The sequence below is a fragment of the Lissotriton helveticus genome, chromosome 7 (genome assembly GCF_964261635.1).
Source record: "Lissotriton helveticus chromosome 7, aLisHel1.1, whole genome shotgun sequence".
In the NCBI taxonomy this organism is placed as follows: Eukaryota; Metazoa; Chordata; class Amphibia; order Caudata; family Salamandridae; genus Lissotriton; species Lissotriton helveticus.
This window is the reverse complement of record NC_136068.1, coordinates 176,397,888-176,417,490: the sequence shown is the minus strand read 5'-3', so window position 1 is coordinate 176,417,490 and position 19,603 is coordinate 176,397,888. Positions and strand designations below refer to the sequence as shown.

At 42.1% G+C, this 19,603-nt stretch overlaps 1 long non-coding RNA gene across 1 annotated transcript; it reads left to right on the top strand.

Moving 5' to 3' along the window:
* The first annotated feature begins 306 nt into the window (after nucleotides 1-306).
* Nucleotides 307-14,481, top strand: LOC144766686 (uncharacterized). Its single transcript, XR_013597881.1, has 6 exons — nucleotides 307-417; nucleotides 9,737-9,886; nucleotides 9,983-10,065; nucleotides 10,158-10,257; nucleotides 10,707-10,802; nucleotides 13,817-14,481. It is a non-coding gene; the product is annotated as an uncharacterized LOC144766686 (long non-coding RNA).
* The last annotated feature ends 5,122 nt before the right edge of the window (nucleotides 14,482-19,603 follow it).

Sequence of the window (19,603 nt, the reverse complement as noted above, 5' to 3'; positions counted from 1 at the left end):
ATAGGTTAGATATAATTTTAATATAATCACTAAGGGTCAGTTGCAGCGAAACATTCAATTTAGTAGTAGGAATTCAATAAATTTGATCAAACACTAAGAATGAGCTCATCTAAGATTCATACCGCCATTTAAAAGGAATAGTCTCTTATGCAGGCTATGTGACCTTGTAATATTTAAATATGGCGCCCGTTGCCGTTTTTTAGTAAACAGACCTTTGCTCGCGACCACTCCGGAAGTAAGAGGAAGGTCGATCTGGGCGCAGGGCAGGAACATACTGTCCGGCCCCAGATATCAGGACCAGGTGTAAACACTTGACATTTGTGCGCCTGGTGTAAATACACCCCACGGTAACAGCCGTAGCAGCCGAGTATCCTGACCATGACGACGATCCTGTGTGTCAGCGAGTTTTAATTCTAGGTGAGATACCGTGCAATGTGCTCTTGGCAAAGACTGCTATTATTCAGCTTCGTATGTTTCCACAGTTCATGAGGCACCAGAATAATTGGGGGGTTCGGTAGGGGAACGAAGAGAGTAACATTCTTGTCCTCATATATAAATATATATAAATACAAGTTATAAGTGTCAGTGGCATTTTAGGGCAGTGTCCCGTTTTAAGATATGATACTACGGAAAGGAGGCTTGAAAAGTTGGTATGTTAGCCTTAGTGAACAATACCTAATAACTGCTTGTGTTTTTGATTTAACACAAATTGAGGGAGACATTTATAAGTAAATATAAATATATCATAATCTTTATTGCTTGATTAATTAAAATCATTGCAATCACAACATCTTATGTCTCCAAGAAAAACACTTTTACATTTAAAACAAAAGGTCTTCTCTTCACATAATAAAAAAAACTGGCCCATAAATAAGATTTAAAACCTTATCGATAAGCCCAAATCTAGCCACCTTACATCTTTAATCACGGAATATTGTTGTACATTATACATTTTAAAGTGATGGTGTGCTTTGCATACTATTTCCATGGATATCACAGAGAAATATTATTGACCAATAAACATTTATTTCCTTTTCCTTTCAAGGTGCAAATGTGCAAAAAGTGCATCAGTTTGCTGCGATGGTAACCCAGCTGTTATTACATTTTAAATTAATACCATCATAACAAAAATATTTAAGTACTAAAATTTGTAAGCCGTTAAAACTAATAGCACCAAGGAGATAAAAATAGAGGGGATCTGCCCTATATTAGACATTTTTCAATTGCCATTAAAAATGTTACCAGTTGACATAGTAATGGAACCGGTTCACCAGACAATGACATGATTAATGCTTGTCGGGCTGATCTCACACCACTCATCAGAAAATAAGGTCTCAAAACGAAACGTCTAAGATTAATCAGCTTCGGGCATACACATATTATATGTACAAGAGTCTCCTGTGGCCATCCACAAAATCTACAATTAGTATCCGGCGACTGTTTGACCCAAGATCGAGTGCCCTCCTTTGTTGGGTTTTTTACACATACGTAGCCTGAAAAACATTTTTTTATTAACTTTACAGGAAATAAAACATTTAAATATGGCTGAACATGCGGGGATTGGTATGAATTGATCACATACCATGCATAGGGGGTCATTAGTTGGTTATTGGGACCGCCTGCCATAAGGGCGGGGGGAATAAGGATGCGCCCGCCACTGTGATATGCACGTATGCACGTATGCATTTGCATAAACAAAGCGGCAGGCACCGCGCAGTGCCTGCCGCTTTTTTTATGCAAATGCACCTCTCCTTCACTCTGGGGGCCCCCAGGGGGCCCCCAAAGTGAAGACCGCATGCCTTTCCGCATCGCCGCCACAGAAAGGCATCTAAAAAAGCCCATGCTAATATTGCTGGCGGTGTCTATTAGACACCGCCACCATATTAGACCTTTTCCGCCCCGGTCACAAGGCGGGGGGTCATTTAGGTGAGGCTGGCGGGATGATTGCCCCCGCCAGGCCGGCGGTGGCTACCGCCAGCCTGGCGGGGGCAATCCGCCCGCCATCCTAATGGGCCCCATAGTTTTTTTCAGCTAATGCAATTTTATCCAATTTAAACGATTCAACTTTAAAATGCTTTTTTTAAATTTATTTATAGTTGGACATTTTCAGAGCTGGCAATTCAAGTTGCAGGCCGATATCTCGTAGGGATGTTAAACTATAAGCGCTCCATTTCGCAGTGTAAGCAGATTGATCAATTTCTTGCCAAGAGATATTCTCTAAAGGTGCAGGGGCTGATGTTGACAATGCAGCCATACATTTTAGGAAAGATCCTTTTGATACCAGGCACAGTCTTTGGAGACCGAATTCCAATCTAATTGCTGCTTGACACCCTGACCTGGCAATTCCAAAGGTTGCTTTAAAAATCTTAACAATCAGTAAGTCAAGCACCTTCCCATCTTTTCCTCTAGTAATCGGGGAACCATAAATGATGGTAGGTTGTAACTTGGCTTTGATTACTTTAAGAATAAACTCATATGATTGACAGTTCAGTTATTTCTTTAAACATTTAAAAGCATGGATCAATGTCACAGTCTTGGCCCTTAGAGCTTTAAGGTGAAATTTAAAAGACATATGATTGTCAAATATCACCCCTAAATATCTATACGTCTTAACCATATCAATTGTACCTGCTCTGGCTTTCCAGGGATTAAACTTCTGTTTAACTACACCAATTTTCATCACTTTAGTTTTTTAACATTCAGTACAAGGCCATTCTGCTGTATATAGTCATCAAAGGCAGTAATAAGTCTTTGTAGGCCGATGGGGGTATGGCTCACAAGCATCGTATCATCAGAATACTGGAGGTAGCTAATTTGCACTCCCCCCATCCTAGGAACATGCCCATTTACAACATCCAAATGCTGTGAAAGATCTGATAAAAATAAATTAAATAAGCAGGGGGCAAGAACACAGCCCTGCTTCAGGCCATTATATGTTCTAATCCTCCTTGATAAGGAGTTACCCTCCCCAATCTTAACTTGAACCCAAGTGTTGGTATACAGAAGAATAATAGCTTTTAACAATTTCTTTGGGATTCCCAGATCTGACATTTTTTTCCATAATAGATTTCAAGGCACTGAGTAGAAGCCTGCCTTAAGGTCAATAAAAGCAATATATAAATGTTGCTTATTCAAGACAACCTTCTCCGCAAACAAAGTTAGAGCCAACAAATTAGTGGTAGTGGATTGACCTATCTGGAAACCAGTCTGATTAAATGGAATAATACTCTCCTTCATAGCCCAGTCTTACAGTTCTATTAGAAGACAAGAAGCAAACACCTTTGCATCGACATCAGTCAACGAAATTAGTAAATAATTAGCGGGGTTTGACACTGTGCCGCTTTTATAAATTGGTTGCACTATGCTACCTTGCCACGACTCCAGAACAACCCCCAATGTCAAAACATCCCTAAATAAATTATGCAAAATGCCTGCCCACATATCACTATTAACATGAAACAGGACATGCAGTAACCCATTAGGTCCCGGGGCATCATTTGCTCGCAGCCAGCGTAACAGGGTCAATACTTGATTACAGCTTGGAATTGCTAAATCTAAATATGGATCAAGACTAGAATTAATAGCATGATCATTACAGTTCAAATCGAGACACTCTCCATTCCCCGCATTAGTTAGTGATATATTATTTACCTCACCTGAAGCCAACCTGTCTGGGTGTTTTTCCACCCGAACCGATACACTACACAAATTGGTTATAAACATTACCCTACTGGGTCCAGGTATATTTATGGAAAAAGCTCTACAGCCTCCCCATTCGAGGTTATTAATAAGGCCCCAATTTTTTTTGCATTATTTTGCTTAGTGGCGGATAGTAAGCTATTCCAAATCCCAGTTTGATATTTAAGTTTTGCTTTCCATATTTCTTGTTTGTAGGTCTTCTTAAGTTCCTTCAGGTTTTCTTTATACACTGTGTAGATCTGACAAAATATACGGGCGTATGCCTCACGGACAGCTCTATTGAGTACTTTCTTTAACCTTAATAGTTTGGGGGAAAACCATATTTTATGAATATTCAAATTGGTGTTAATGTTCCTGATCTTTCCAGCATAAAATTTCCCCACGATAGACTCTGTGATAAAATTCCATTTAATAATCCTATTCATGTCACCCTAAATGCCCTGATCACTTTCCTTAATCAATGCCTCAGCCGTTTGCATAATATCCTCCTTTTTGCCTAAATTCCATACCAGCCTCCTCATGTTATATGCAGAACATGCCATGTTGGGAAGATCCTTAGATTTTAGAAGACTTTTTACCCAAAAATTACATTTTACAACCTGGGAGTTGTGATCACTTTCTGGCCGGCCGATTAACTTATATTCAGACAATTGTAATCTCAAATTATCGGAAATAAATGTATAATCGATTATTGAACCTAGCTTAGAATTCTTAAATGTGGGAGTTGATCTAGATTTTCTTTTAACTGGCTGGTTCCGGCCTCAGACATAATATCACAGCAATCCTTAGCTAAACCTCCTGATTTATAGTTAGATTCTTAGTACCGAAATAATTGCAAATTAAATTAGTCTGATACTATTAAGCCAGCATCTGGGTATTGGAGTATTAATACACTCAGTACATCCCGAAGGATATACAGCTGTGCAGACTTATTTCTACTTGCACTCAGGTACACATTAAGAAAAACTAACCTTAACTCAGAGGTATTTACCACAAGGCATTGTTACCAACCCAAGTTAAAGTCTACCACTTCCACAGCAAGATTTAAATTAGCGGCGATATAGCACGACAGTCAACATTTTGTACGGCCAAATGTATTGGTTTTTACTGCCGGAATACTATATACTTTCAATAATTTTACAACCCATATCCACCTTAAGGGCCAGTACCTTCAAGATCGAGGGATAATGTACATAGGTCCAGATCTCGACCTTAATTTCACAGTCCATAAAATTCAACCTGGATCCCAAAATCTTAGTAACAATATCGCTTGATGACCAAGTTGTAATAGTGGACTCAAGAGGAGTATTGGGCTCTACCTGTCTAAATTATACTAACACCAAAATAGAGGGTTTAATAAATGCTAAATCAGGGATAGTTGAAATGATTTTCAATAGTAAACCTGGTTTGAGGCTATCATGGGTTCCCTGAGATTCATACAATTGGTACATTACTAATTTGGTGTCCCCATTTATACAACTATAGTCCTGTCTGACGCCCAAGGGGCTTAATAAACCTGAGTTAATTTCTTTACATACAATCGATTTAGGAAATATTTGTACTGGGGGTTGACACTGGCAATAGTAGGTTTTATCGTTTCTACCTTACTTGACCGATTCCGAGTATCAACAGCATGATCTTTGGGCAAAGGTCCTAACCCCTGGGGTTCATTATCCAATTTTATCACACATTCCGTATTGACGTCTACCAAATCCGATTTTATTATATCATCTGGTTTGAGAACATCAATATTATTACCATTTATTGGTGCCTGATCGTTATCCCTCGTTGGGAATGGCAGTGCAATAGAAGAATCACCACCTGCTACAACAGTGACCTGCGGTGGGCATTTCTTAACAGCTGGTTGGAATATAGGGTAATAATCCCTAGACTTTGCTGCAACCTTTTCCTTGAACATTTAGATAGCGGAGGACAATTATTTATACCTTCCCCTGGGCTTATACACGGGGGTTTGGCTATGGATAGTGGCTTGCCTTTCTTAGGTCCATTGGGGACCTCGCCATCCTCTACATATACATCTAGACACTTACTAACCACGGCCTCCCCGTCTACCTCCTTCCACAGACCCGAGTTTTCACAACCCACATTCGCCTCAACATCTTGCAGATTCTTACTTTCAAAATATACGCTATCATCCCCTTCCTTTGTACAAACCAAAATTTTATCCAAAACTGATTTCCCTGCTGTTTCTGGGAGCTCAGACATTTTGACCAACATCTGAGAACATGTACATCTTATCAATTGATCAATAACCTCAGCCTGGGCCTTAACCACCAAACCTGTCAGATTTTTTAATTTCGAGTCAATACCGGCCACATAGACCGCTAAAGTGTTTAACAGATCAACCTGAATTTCAAGTTTATTTGAGTGAAAGTCAAGTGCACCTGTTATAACATTCATGGTATTAGGCAAACTTTTCCATACACCCATGTCGGCAGTATTTTCGTTATTTGTAACATGACCATCAACATTAGCTAAAACGTCATATTTTTCCAAAAAAGAAAGATCCCTAGGGCTCAGTGAGTTATCAGGCTGACCTAGAATAGGATTGGTAGCATTCAATGAAATATCAGCTTGTCCTTGGATCTGAACGCCCTGAGGATTGTTTTTATTATCCATTTTTACCGGAGTTAAAATTGACCGGTCATCCAATAACTGAACTGGTACCGGCTCATCACCACATACCTCTGAACCAAATAAACATATTCTTATCATTTGTTATCTCTAAAATCGGCATTCCTAAATTCTCACCCTTATTATCAGCTCCAAACACGGGCATCCCAATTATCAAAAGGTCTTGAGACTCTTTGCTAACCTGCAAATCCCCCATACAGATAACAGATGCATCACTAACATTCAAGGGCATAGTGCAGCTTAATACGTCCATAGAAATGACCACTGTCTGATCGACCTTTACACCAGGCCGCGTCTTCCAATGAGACTCCTCCTTGTACTCATTAGTTGGGGCAGTATGAACTTGGGCATTGACTACCATTTTATGCGTTGATTTTTTTGCCACAGATTCATCTTGGTTTAATTGAACTTGTTGTGTTGATTGTATAGGGCTAAGTTCTTGATGCCCACTGTTGCTCAGCTCCTCGGAAGGTATAAAGTCCTCAAATTCTGCTTGGACTTTATTCACAGTTTCCAATACGGGGGGTAGATTGAGGGGTAACTTGAGATCACCATTACTCTAATTTTTGGCGACACCCTTCTGCATAAGGAAATCCTTAATACTAAGCTGGGAATAGTTGGGCCCTTCTCCTATGGAGGATCGGGTACTGATTTGCCCCATACCCTTCACAGGGGCCCACGGGCTTGAGTTTGGGCTCGACCCAGTTCTTTCCGATACACTCTCGTCGCCTGTATCAATCATCTCTTGGGGATTTCTATTTTTAGAGTAGGTTAGTTTTTTCCTAGCCTCTCTTTGCCTTTTTGTAGCTGTTCTTGAAAGCATGATTGCACTTGACCTCTCACCCGCTCAGATCTCATAGTGCAATTTCAAGACGTCAAAGAACACACGACAGAACCTTGAAGAGGTTCCCAATTTCCGACTTAATCCCCTGTCTGCAGTTACACCCCTTAAAAACTACAAAATTCCAAAAGGAGAAGAACTTTTAAATTTATACAAGCGCGATCTCCTATAGCACCACTTGAAAATTGCAAAATTCCCAAATTTCCTTTGGGAGAGGAGCCTTTCAATTTTGTTTCGTTGTTGAAATGATTTCTATGCTGTAACCACTCTAATGTAGATACCCTCTAGGTGGCAGTGTACAACTATAATAAAGCAGGCTCAAGCAAAATCAAGCAGGCAGGTAAACACCACAGCTGTACAGCTCCTTGCCTTGCTGCCTCCGCTGAGCTGTTAGCCCAGGGCCCCTGAATTGTATGCCCTCTGCTCAGGGCACGATCACAGAAGGTTTAGTTCAATTTGGCTTACCAGTACTCCCAGCTCAGTTCCCTATTCCGCTCAGTCCAGCGTTATTCAGTTTAAGGCAGCCTCTCCGCTGTTCAGTTGTATCAGCATCCAGAACACACAGCCCTCTAGTTGAGGCAACAGGGGGCTGCCGAACCGCCCACAGGGCTGCCACAAGCCGTCAGCCGCACCTCTCAGCTAACCAGCTACACCACAAGGGCACCAGTAAAAATACTGTCAGTGGCTGCTGCAAAAAGCTGCGGCTGAGGACCGGCAAAAGCTGAAGCAGAGAACTGCACCAGCAACAGCCACAGGCGGTAACTCCTCTTCTTCAGGCCTCTGGGTTTATTGGTGACTCCTGCCGCTAAAAGTAGCAGGAGGCGGCTATGGCCTCATTAGATGAGAGCTCCGGGGCTCCTACCACTTGTGTGGGCTGAACGCAGCGTCAGCCGTATTGATAATAAAATCACGGCCCCTGCCACTGAGGAAGTTAACTTGCGGCTTCTGCCGCATTTAAAAACAGCTGACGACTCCTGCCACCGATGTGGAACGATGGCGGCTTCCACCGTGGGGATTTGGTTTTTTGCGGCTCCTGCCGCTTGTAAATTTCTGGCGGCTGTAGAAAGAAAATTAATGGCTCCCTGCCGTTACAGCTGTAGGTTGCAGCTTTTGCCGCGAGAGAAAGAAGATTAACGGATCCCTGCCCTGCCGTTAAAGGTATAATTTGGGTTCCCAGCTCCGTAGCACTTAGGGAGAGCTCGCTTGTAGACCCACCACACGCTGCAAGTCATTCCCAGTCCTATGTCCACCGGGCTGCTTCCGCTGGGGGGGGGACGTTGGCTCAGGCCTGTGGGTCAATAATGCTCAAACAAGCTGCAGTCGCCGTCGGGCCAGTAACACGGCCACAGGAGCTAGATGCTCCGCGCTGCAACACCGCTGTGCACATCAACCGGAACTGGCCACTTTGCTAAGTAATGTGTTCCTTTCTTTGTTTGCTCCAATTTTTAATCGCATTGCCCATAATCCGAGGGGTATGGAATAAGTAATAAGAGCCACACAATAAAAATTTCATTGAGATGTAAAAGTTCTCTTTCGGCTACTGAATGAGTCACTCACTACCGGTCAAGTTCCTAAAGCATTTAAAAAAAGCTACTGTGGTCCCTCTTCTGAAGAAACCCGGTGCTGATCCTACACGTTTACCAAATTATCGTCCCATCTCCCTGCTCCCTTTCTTAGCAAAAGTGCTAGACGCTCACGTAGCCAAATGCCTGTCAGCCTTCCTGGAAGAATCTAAATACCTCAATGCCTATCAGGCAGGTTTCCGGCCAGCCCATTCGACTGAAACTGTCATCTTTGCTGTCCTGGACACTCTCAGTGATGGCGCGGATAAACGCTCTCCTCAAGCACTTGTCCTTTTGGACCTCTCTGCCGCCTTTGACACGGTCGACCACGTTACTTTAATCTACCGTGTCAAACAAGCCGGTATCATGGGCACCACGGCTTGTTGGCTCTCCTCCTTCTTTCTCCAACCTTTGCTGAGGACACTTCACTGGCTCCCAATCCCTCAACGCTGTGTTTCAAGGTGGGCTGCCTCATCTTCAATTCCCTGCATGGTAACAACCCCAAATTTATTAACACCTTAATATCCAGACACACCCTGTCCCGGAACCTCCGCTCTGCCCACCTCTCACTTCTTACCATCCCTGTATTCAGACGCGTCTGTCAGGGCGGCTGTAGATTTGCCACTCTTGCTACCAGACTGTGGAACACTATCCCTTTGGAGATCCATTTATGTACTGAGGTAATGCAATTTAGGAAATCCCTTAAAACATGGCTATTTGCACAAGCCTATAACTAGAGCACTACTAAGATGTCCGTTAACATTCCCTGAGCCTTCACAGCGCCATGAAACCATCCGGTGTACGTGCGCTTTATAAATCATTTCTAACATTAACATTAACATAACATGTGTAGATAATTAGAGTGCCCTGTGATTAGAAACCAGGAGTAACGAGGACCGAGTGCCTGGAGTATTAGTGTTTATCTATTTCCACACTATATCCAAGAATCTAGGTTAATGCGGGCTTTGTATCTTTTTAGACCCTAATTATAAAAAGGGAATCACTGTGGATGATTGGTCTTACCAACCCGCCCGTGAGTTTTGGTGAAAAAGTTCTGGAAGATAGGAAGCTCTGGGACGCGACATAATAACTTCAAAAGAACCGGCCTGATACGGAGGATACCGAGAAGGTAACATTAGGAATACGATACCGCTAGAGTAACCGAGTAAGTATAGTTGCATATAGGTTTACAGATGATTTGAGCTATCTTTTATGTATGTTCTAGATTCCGCGCATTAATGGAAATGCAACAAACTACGTGGTCACAATACATGGCGACTATTTAGCGCACGGTATTGTATAATACAGGTGAAGTCTTTCCTCCCCATTATATTATTTAAAGCTAACTACACCAAAAAACCTGACAAGATTAAAAATACTATACTACTGTGTCTCCACAGATATATTTTTAATTAACATACCAGTGGATTTAGCGCTGAGATATTATATCCAGGACTGTTTGAATAATATTACAGCAACAAAGAGTACCACCAATAAGAGGTGAGAAATGTTAAAGAAACCTTCTCCTTTTATCCTGGATTGGCATACAGAATAGAATGGGGTAGGTGGGCACTTTGCCTTGTGAGCTGCCGATGTATGTTTGCCCCCGTGTTTTATGATGAATGGTTTTGAACTAACAGTGTGGCAGAGTGGCAGATGAGAGATATGTGCCATATAACTCCAATAAGGAAAATCTTTTAAGGTCCCTTTTATGACTTGATTGGACTTAGTTTTTTCCTTGACACAACTGAAACAAGGTGGGCCCAGGTTTGTAAATGTGATTAGCAATATGTGTGGAGCTGGGTGGGACCATAGGATGTTAAAAAAAATGTGGGCCTATTCTATTACATTATTATTAGCGCTAATGTATACAGTTCACTGAATATGTTGATACAATAAGTGGTTTTTAATGAGATAGATTTGACCGACATTTGTTTTTTATTACACAGGTGTTTGTTAAATCAACATGAGAGAGGCGGAGGTCACAGAGTATTTGGTATCAAGATCTACGCCTAAACCATTGCTGCTAAACAGATGTGTAAAAAGTAAAGAACATCTTGAGTTTGTCTGTGTTATGTACTCTCTTGTGTCATTATATTGTGATTTTAATGAACTATGAATCAAATTGTGACTGCTCTTTTGAGTCTATGTAAAAACTGTTGACTTAATAATATGATATCTCACGTCTATTAGGTATAGGATTTTTACTTGTTTTATTATCATTGTAGTACCATTTGTTTTTTAACTAATAAATCAATTTATATTTTTGCAAATTTGATGTCTTACGAATCTTTGTGGAAGATATATGGCATAATTCTTGCAAGCATGGATGTGGCTTTTGAATAAATTTTACCCGATTGAATGTGAGTTGTAGATGAATGGTATACGTAAAACTATATTAGGGTCCAAAGGATAATTGCCTTTTTCACTGTTTTGCCCAGATGCCTTTGCAGACCTCAAACAATTGGCTAATAACACACATTTTCCTCACATTTCTGTATGGAAAACTTTAAGAATCAGTGGGAAGCCACACATTTCCTGCCAGTGTACCCCCAAGTCTCTCAATAAAAATGGTACATCAAATGTGTAGGTAGCCTAGAGCCCACATAAGAAAAGGGCCCAAAACACAACATGGACACATCCATGTTTTCCACTGCGAACAGACCCTGTCTTTACAATTTGGGTAGCTGAAGATTGTGTGCCCTAACTCAGCCAACACTTATGGAAACACATCAAAAATGCACGTTTCTAAAAGTAGACATCCGGGGGAGTGCAGGGTGGCATGACTTGTGTGGCTCTTACCAGATTGTTTTACCCTGAAGCTCTTGCAAACTACTAGCCAATGCGAGTTCACACACACATATACCAGCCAAAACCATTCCACCTACACTGCTGGCAAAACACTACTAAGACATCACCATGAAGCTCCACAACACTTCATTTCTAAAAAAAAAAAACTTCCAGAATGAACAGATTATACAAACAAAGCACATACAGAAAAAAATAAAACATCAAACTTAAAACAGCACAAAACCATTTAGGATTTCATGCACAACAGGAATAACTAAACACAACAAACTATTGACAACCGGGTGTCTAAACAGTATATATATATATATATATATATATATATATTTTACCACCAAGAAATTATACTCGCACTCCTCCAGGATATGATTTCAGCAGGTTTTAATGATCATAATGCCATTACAGCACACAGCACTTCAACCTACGCGTTTTGATCTCACGATCTTGCTCACGGTTACATGTTTGTAACCGTGAGCAAGATCGTGAGATCGAAACGTGTAGGTTGAAGGTCTGTGTGCTGTAATGCCATTATGATAATTAAAACCTGCTGAAATCATATCCTGGAGGAGTGCGAGTATAATTTCTTGGTGGTAAATTAATAATCAGGGGAAGCCCGTCCCTTTAACTCGCACCAGCTGTGGAATAGTGTGCCCTCTGTACCGGGATTGCGTTGGTGAGCAAAATATATATATATATATATATATCTCCACCCGAAATCGGCGAAGAAGCTGGGATGGCCGCTAACAGCGGCGGGCCGGGACGGGATCGCCACTCCCCCATATCCCACCAACAGTCGTTCTCCTCACTCTCACAATGGATATGATACACACCTGTCTTACCCAGAATTATTTCCTTTTTAATGGCAACATTTACCACCAATTGCTCGGTACATCGATGTGTACCTGCTTCGCCCCCAGCTTCGCTGGATTGTATTTGGGCTGGTGGGAGGAGCAGGTAGTCAGGCACCTTCATCAATACCGGACCAGAGTACGCACATGGCTCCGGTATATAGATGATATTTTCATCATCTGGGAAGGCAGTGAGAAGGAAGCCACAGAGTTTGTTGACACTCTCAATGTTAATGATTTTAACCTGACCTTCACAAGCCACATTGATAGAGCTACGACAGACTTTCTAGACCTTAGAGTCCGAGTAGAGGATAATCACCTTACGACAGCTCTGTTCAGGAAAGAGACGGCTGGAAACAGCCTCCTCCATGCTCCGAGCTGCCACCCACAGAATCTGATCAATTCTATTCCGCTTGGAGAACTCCTTAGAGCTAAGAGAAATTGTACGAAACCAGAAGACTTTGAGCATGAAAAGATGGTCATGTGTGAAATATTCTAAACTAGAGGATACAGTAAGAAATGTATTTCAGCAGCTGTTAAGAAAGTGTATGCAAAAGAGTTAACCCAGGAAGATATAGAGAAAGATGGGGAGAACCAGGAAACAGTCAGGTTCATCACAGACTATAATTCACAATCTAAAGAGGTCAGAGGTGCCATTAACAAATTCTGGAATGCCCTGCAAACTGACAGGGACATAAAAACAAGCATCCAAGAATTCCCACAAATAACCTACAGAAGACCCATGTCATTAAAAGACAAAGTATGTCAGACATTGGTTGCCAATAAAATGAGGAGTAATCCTGTTCAGGGATTTTTTGTCTGTGGCCGTTGCAAGGCTTGCAAGTATAGCCATAACACTAAAGAAATTAAGCTGTCTGAACACTGTGCCCCCTTTAAAATTTTGAAACGTTTCCTGCCACACGGATTTTGCTGCCTACGCACTTAGGTGCCCATGCAACAAATTCTATGTGGGCAGCACCATCAAACCGGCTAAGGAGAGGGCCCTACAACATCTCAGGGCTATAAAAAAATCTGGACAAACAATACCCAGTTGCCAGGCATTTTGCAACCCGCCACCAGAGTAATAGCAGTCTGTTATCCTTTACAGTACTGGATCAGATTCCGGTAAGGGAGAGAGGGGGTAACGGACTACAAGAACTGAGACGCCTTGAATCAAGGTTCATTATCCAATACCAGACCATTCAACCCCTTGGCCATAATTGTGATGAGGCACTAGGGGTACACCTTGGATAACAATTGTGAATGTAATTTAATATATTTGTTGTCTAGCAAATCATACCTGCCTCAGTAACCTGAAATATTTTAGATGTATGAATGTGCACAAATCACGGTTGAATGTGAGATATATTCACGCCTTTATTTTATTTATTTTTTCACTGCAGGAACCTGTTGAAGTAATTTGGGAGAATGTGAGACAGCACGTGAAAGACAGAGAGGCTGGAGCAAAGTTTATGTGATATCAAGTATATAATTTGAATATTTGAAGTGATTTACCTCATGGCACTGCTTGAAGGAAGGCAGACAAACCGGCTTATATAGACAAAGTATACTATGCAAAGGCAAGGCGCCACAAAAAAACTGAAATAATGTGCGACACGTGGCACAGTGATAATGGTTAACCCACAAGCCCACTGGGGCTGAATCTTAGTATGCATTCTGCGCATAGCTAACACTAAGCGTCTTAAACAGCCCACTGGGGCTGCATTTTGACTAAGTTGAAAGTGGTACGCCAGGCTACTGCATGAGGCAGAAGGATACCTGCTGGTTTTGAGGTTGCAAGTTCGAAGCACGGTTTTGTTGACATAAAATCCAACTGACTGTTACAAATTTTATCAAATATTCTGCGGCAACAAGAGTATTGTCGGATGAAGTGTATTATGATTTATTTGTTATTTGATATGTTTTAGCCTGCTGCCTTAGACTGTGAGTCTGTTTTCATAGCTCCAGACATTCTCTGATGCGGGCAGTCTGCCTTCTATATCCATGAAATAACAAGTCACATGATGTGCATTTAAATTGCATTGTAAACAAGCACCAACACTCGTGAACAAGGGGACCCAGTTCCCGAAACGCGTCGAGTGCGTTGTGAATAAACACAATTTCTGAACCGAGCTGTGGCCTGGACATCGTTCTTGTGAGAGTGAGGAGAACGACTGTTGGTGGAATATATATATATATATATACTAGCAGCCCGTCCCGACGTTGTCCGGGTATGAATTGCTGCTGGCCAGTAGTATATTGTTTTGTAGGATTTAGTTTTGATAGCATTTCTTATCTGTGACAGGCCTGTGAAACGCTCCGATTCACAGTGCACTGCTGATGCACTTAAGAGTGCGCGTTCAGTAGTGTGTGAACTCGAGTTTCCCTACTTTATTTTTCCTTGCAATATTATATAGCGCGAACTCGACAACATGGCATGAGCACAATTTACATTACAGAAGAACACATTCATTTGTGGTAGGCACGGGGAGACAAAGCGATTTGCCTAGAATCACAGGATGTTGAGCTGATGCCAAGATTTGAACGTAGCTCCCCAGCTCTAAAGTTTGCAATTCTAGAACTTGTGGCGGGAGGTGTGTCTAAAAGTGTATGTCGGTGCTGGCCATCAATGAGAGAGACCTGTGCATTTTTCAAATTGGTGGTGAAAAAATATGAGTATGTTGCTGGAGATGTGGGCTGCCGTGCCACCAATGTACTTACCGGGGGAGGGTAAACGCCCATTATTCCGCAACTTTCTTTCCGCATACCACCACTCCGCATACTTTCATTACGAAAGTACCATGACTCCGCAATGTCATTATAACGCATGGCATTACATTTTATATGCTTTTACCACGCATACATTTACAACGAAATTCGTTGTAAATGCATGAATGATAAAAGCATGTTTTTTTATGTTTGGATAAGGTAAGTATGGGTATAGGGGTATATGTTTTGGGGTACTGAGGTATATGTTTTGGGATATTTGGGTATTTTAAGGGTTCAGATATAGTTTTGGGTTATGGGGTGCAGGGGTAGTTTTAGGGTTTAGGGATAGGTATGGGTTTTGGGGTACAGGGGTATTTTTAGGGTTCAGGGCTATGTTTGGGTTTTGGGGTATAGGGGTATTTTTAGGGTTCCGGGGTAGGTTTGGGTTTTGGGGTACAGGGGTATTTTAAGGGTTCAGGGCTAGGTTTGGGTTTTGGAGTACAGGGGTATTTTTAGGGTTCAGGGCTAGGTTTGGGTTTTGGGGTACAGGGGTATTTTAGGGTTCAGGGGTAGGTTTGGGTTTTGGGGTACAGGGTTATTTTTATGGTTCAGGGCTAGGTTTGGATTTTGGGGTGCAGGGTTATTTTTAGGGTTCAGGGGTAGGTTTGGGTTTTGGGGTACAGGGATATTTTAAGGGTCATGGGGTAGGTTTGGGTTTTGGGGTACAGGGGTATTTTAGGGTTCAGGGGTAGGTTTGGGTTTTGGGGTACAGGGGTATTTTTAGGGTTCAGGGATAGGTTTGGGTTTTGGGGTACAGGGGTATTTATAGGGTTCAGGGGTAGGTTTGGGTTTTGAGGTACAGGGGTATTTATAGGGTTCAGGGCTAGTTTTGGGGTACAGGGGTATTTTTAGGGTGTAGGGATAGGTTTGGGGTTTGGGGTACAGGGTATATATATAGGGTTAAGATGGGTTAGTGTTTAAGGGTGTTGGGGTATTTTAAGGAGTAAGGGTGGGTTATGATTATGGGGTGCAGGGGTATTTAGAGGGAGCAGGGTGGACACCCGGAGCTGGAATGTACAGAACCTGGGAAGAAAAAAACAATCAAATATTGGGCACAACGCTCGCTTTTTTTCCCATAATCCCGCGCCCCGCACACGCCCACTCTCCCAGCACACGCCCACAGCACACGATATGAGACATGGCATGAAGGGCGGAACGTACCACACGCCCCCAGCGTTTATCACGCCCCAGCAAATGCCCCCAGCACAACGCAGACACGCCCACAAGGGACTACTTTGCTAACACGGTTCTTTTACCTTTTAAATGTATATGGTGGGCGTCTGCATAGCCTATGTCCTTCTGCTGCAACTGCCCTTTCGAACGCTGTATTGGGTGTTGTGATTGGTGCTGTGGTTCCTGAGATTACCCGCCTCAAAGGTTTGGCCTCTCTCTTTATTATATTAGTATACATATATTTCTATATATATATACTAGCAGCCCGTCCCGACATTGTTCGGGTATGAATTGCTGCCAGCCCGTAGTATATTGTTTTGTAGGATTTCGTTTTGATAGCATTTCTTATCTGTGACAGGCCTGTGAAACGCTCCGATTCACAGTGCACTGCTGATGCACTTAAGAGTGCGCGTTCAGTAGTGTGTGAACTCGAGTTTCCCTACTTTATTTTTCCTTGCAATATTATATAGCGCGAACTCGACAACATGGCATTAGCACAATTTACATTACAGAAGAACACATTCATTTGTGGTAGGCACAGGGAGACAAAGCGATTTGCCTGGAATCACAGGATGTTGAGCTGATGCCGAGATTCGAATGTAGCACCCCAGCTCTAAAGTTCGCATTTCTAGAACTTGTGGAGGGAGGTGTGTCTAAAAATTTATGTCGGTGCTGGCAATCAATGAGAGAGACCTGTGCATTTTTCAAATGGGTGGTGAAAAAATATGAGTATGTTGCTGGAGATGTGGGCCGCCGTGCCACCAATGTACTTACCGGGGGAGGGTAAACACCCATTATTCCGCAACTTTCTTTCCGCATACCATCACTTCGCATACTTTCATTACGAAAGTACTATGACTCCGCAATGCCATTATAACGCATGGCATTACATTTTATATGCTTTTACCATGCATACATTTACATGAAATTCGTTGTAAATGCATGAATGGTAAAAGCATGTTTTTTTTAATGTTTGGATAAGGTAAGTATGGGTATAGGGGTATATGTTTTGGGCTACTGAGGTATATGTTTTGGGGTATTTGGGTATTTTAAGGGTTCAGATATAGTTTTGGGTTATGGGGTACAGGGGTAGTTTTAGGGTTTAGGGATAGGTATGGGTTTTGGGGTACAGGGGTATTTTTAGGGTTCAGGGCTAGGTTTGAGTTTTGGGGTAGGGTATTTTTAGGGTTCAGGGGTAGGTTTGGGTTTTGGGGTACAGGGGTATTTTAAGGATTCAGGGCTAGGTTTGGGTTTTGGGGTACAGGGGTGTTTTAAGGATTCAGGGCTAGGTTTGGGAGTACAGGGGTGTTTTAGGCTTCAGGGCTAGGTTTGGGTTTTGGGGTACAGGGTTATTTTTAGGGTTCAGGGCTAGGTTTGGGTTTTGGGGTACAGGGGTATTTTTAGGGTTCAGGGGTAGGTTTGGGTTTTGGGGTACAGGGGTATTTTAAGGGTTCGGGGCTAGGTTAGGGTTTTGGGGTACAGGGGTATTTTAGGGTTCAGAGGTGGTTTTGGGGTACAGTGGTATTTTTAGGGTTCAGGGCTAGGTTTGGGCTTTGGAGTACAGGGGTATTTTTAGGGTTCAGGGGTAGGTTTGGGTTTTGAGGTACAGGGGTAATTATAGGGTTCAGGGCTAGGTTTGGGTTTTGGGGTACAGGGGTATTTTTAGGGTTTAGGGATAGGTTTGGGTTTTGGGGTACAGGGTATATTTATAGGGTTAAGCTGGGTTAGTGTTTAAGGGTGTTGGGGTATTTTAAGGAGTAAGGGTGGGTAATGATTATGGGTTGCAGGGGTATTTAAAGGGAGCAGGGTGGGATTAGCACAAGATATGAGACATGGCATGAGGGCGGAATGTACCACACGCCCCCAGCGTTTGTCACGCCCCCAGCACACGCCCACAGCACAACGCAGACACGCCCACAAGGGACTACTTTGCTGGCACGGTTCTTTTACCTTTTAAATGTACATGGTGGGCTGCTGCATAGCCTAGGTCCTTCTGCTGCAACTGCCCTTTCAAACGCAGTATTGGGTGTTGTGATAGGTGCTGTGGTTCCTGAGATTACCCGCCTCAAAGGTTTGGGCTCTCTCTTTATTATATTAGTATAGATATATATATATATATATACATATATATATATATATATATATATATATATATATCCATACAGACCATACTCATTTGACATTTACTCTGATGGTGGCACCCAATATTTGAGTTGCGCATAGTACAGTTTAAGATATGTGGGCAAGCATGGGCCAGGATTAAAAGGACACCCCGGGCAGTACACATGACTCTCTTTTCATACTCCTCTTTGGACACAGAATCCATATCTGAGACAAGGAAAGTATTTATTGGGTGTTGGAATAATGTATTCAGGAAAGCGGGGATCTTTCAATCTAAACACATCTTAAACCGCTCCGATTCTAGGAACACTTGCTAGCTCTACTGCAGCAAGGCTGCCTATTATAGACTACTGAAAGTAAATAAAACTTATCTTGGAATCTGGAAAACGATCCTGAAAACAACATAAACATTGAAAGATTCTAAATGATACGAATGAAAAGTTATCTCTTATACGAGATGTGTGACTTTTGAGCATCTTTGTAAGGCTCCAAACTTTGATCTCCTGTATCTACATCTTCCAAGGGCTTCTTGTACCCGAGAATGTACTCTGGTTTGCGCACATCTGCTACCTGAAGCCAACCAGTCACAGGTGCTGCCCTTTCATCATGAATAAGTTTGAGGAAGTGGATATCTCGTCTGACTGAAAAGTTCAACATGGACAGTTCAATAACATGCAAAGCACTGCTCTCTCCCCTTCGAAGTTTCTTACACACAAGCTCTATATGGTAACCTTTATGGTTAGATCGGATTGTGCACGTCACAGTGCTCACTTTAAACAATTCTATAACTAATTGCACACCTGTTAAGGAATTGTCCAGGTATAACTGGTTACTCTTGTTAAAAAAGAATTCTGTAAGTTCCCAACCAATTTTTACACTGACTGCAAACGTGGAAGGACAGCCAGGGTGGTCAATTAAAGAATCCTTAATGGTGTATACCCTGAAATAAGATTGAAATCATCCTTGCTTATATTACATTAGCTCCTCATCAACTGAGAATGCACTTTCCAGCCCTTCTTGAAGTAGACAGTGTGTTAATGACACATACGTGGTTTCCATACTCCAGGAAACATGCTTAGAGGGTCTAAATTTTGCCATGGATTTGGGGATGTTTCTTGCAGTTTGTT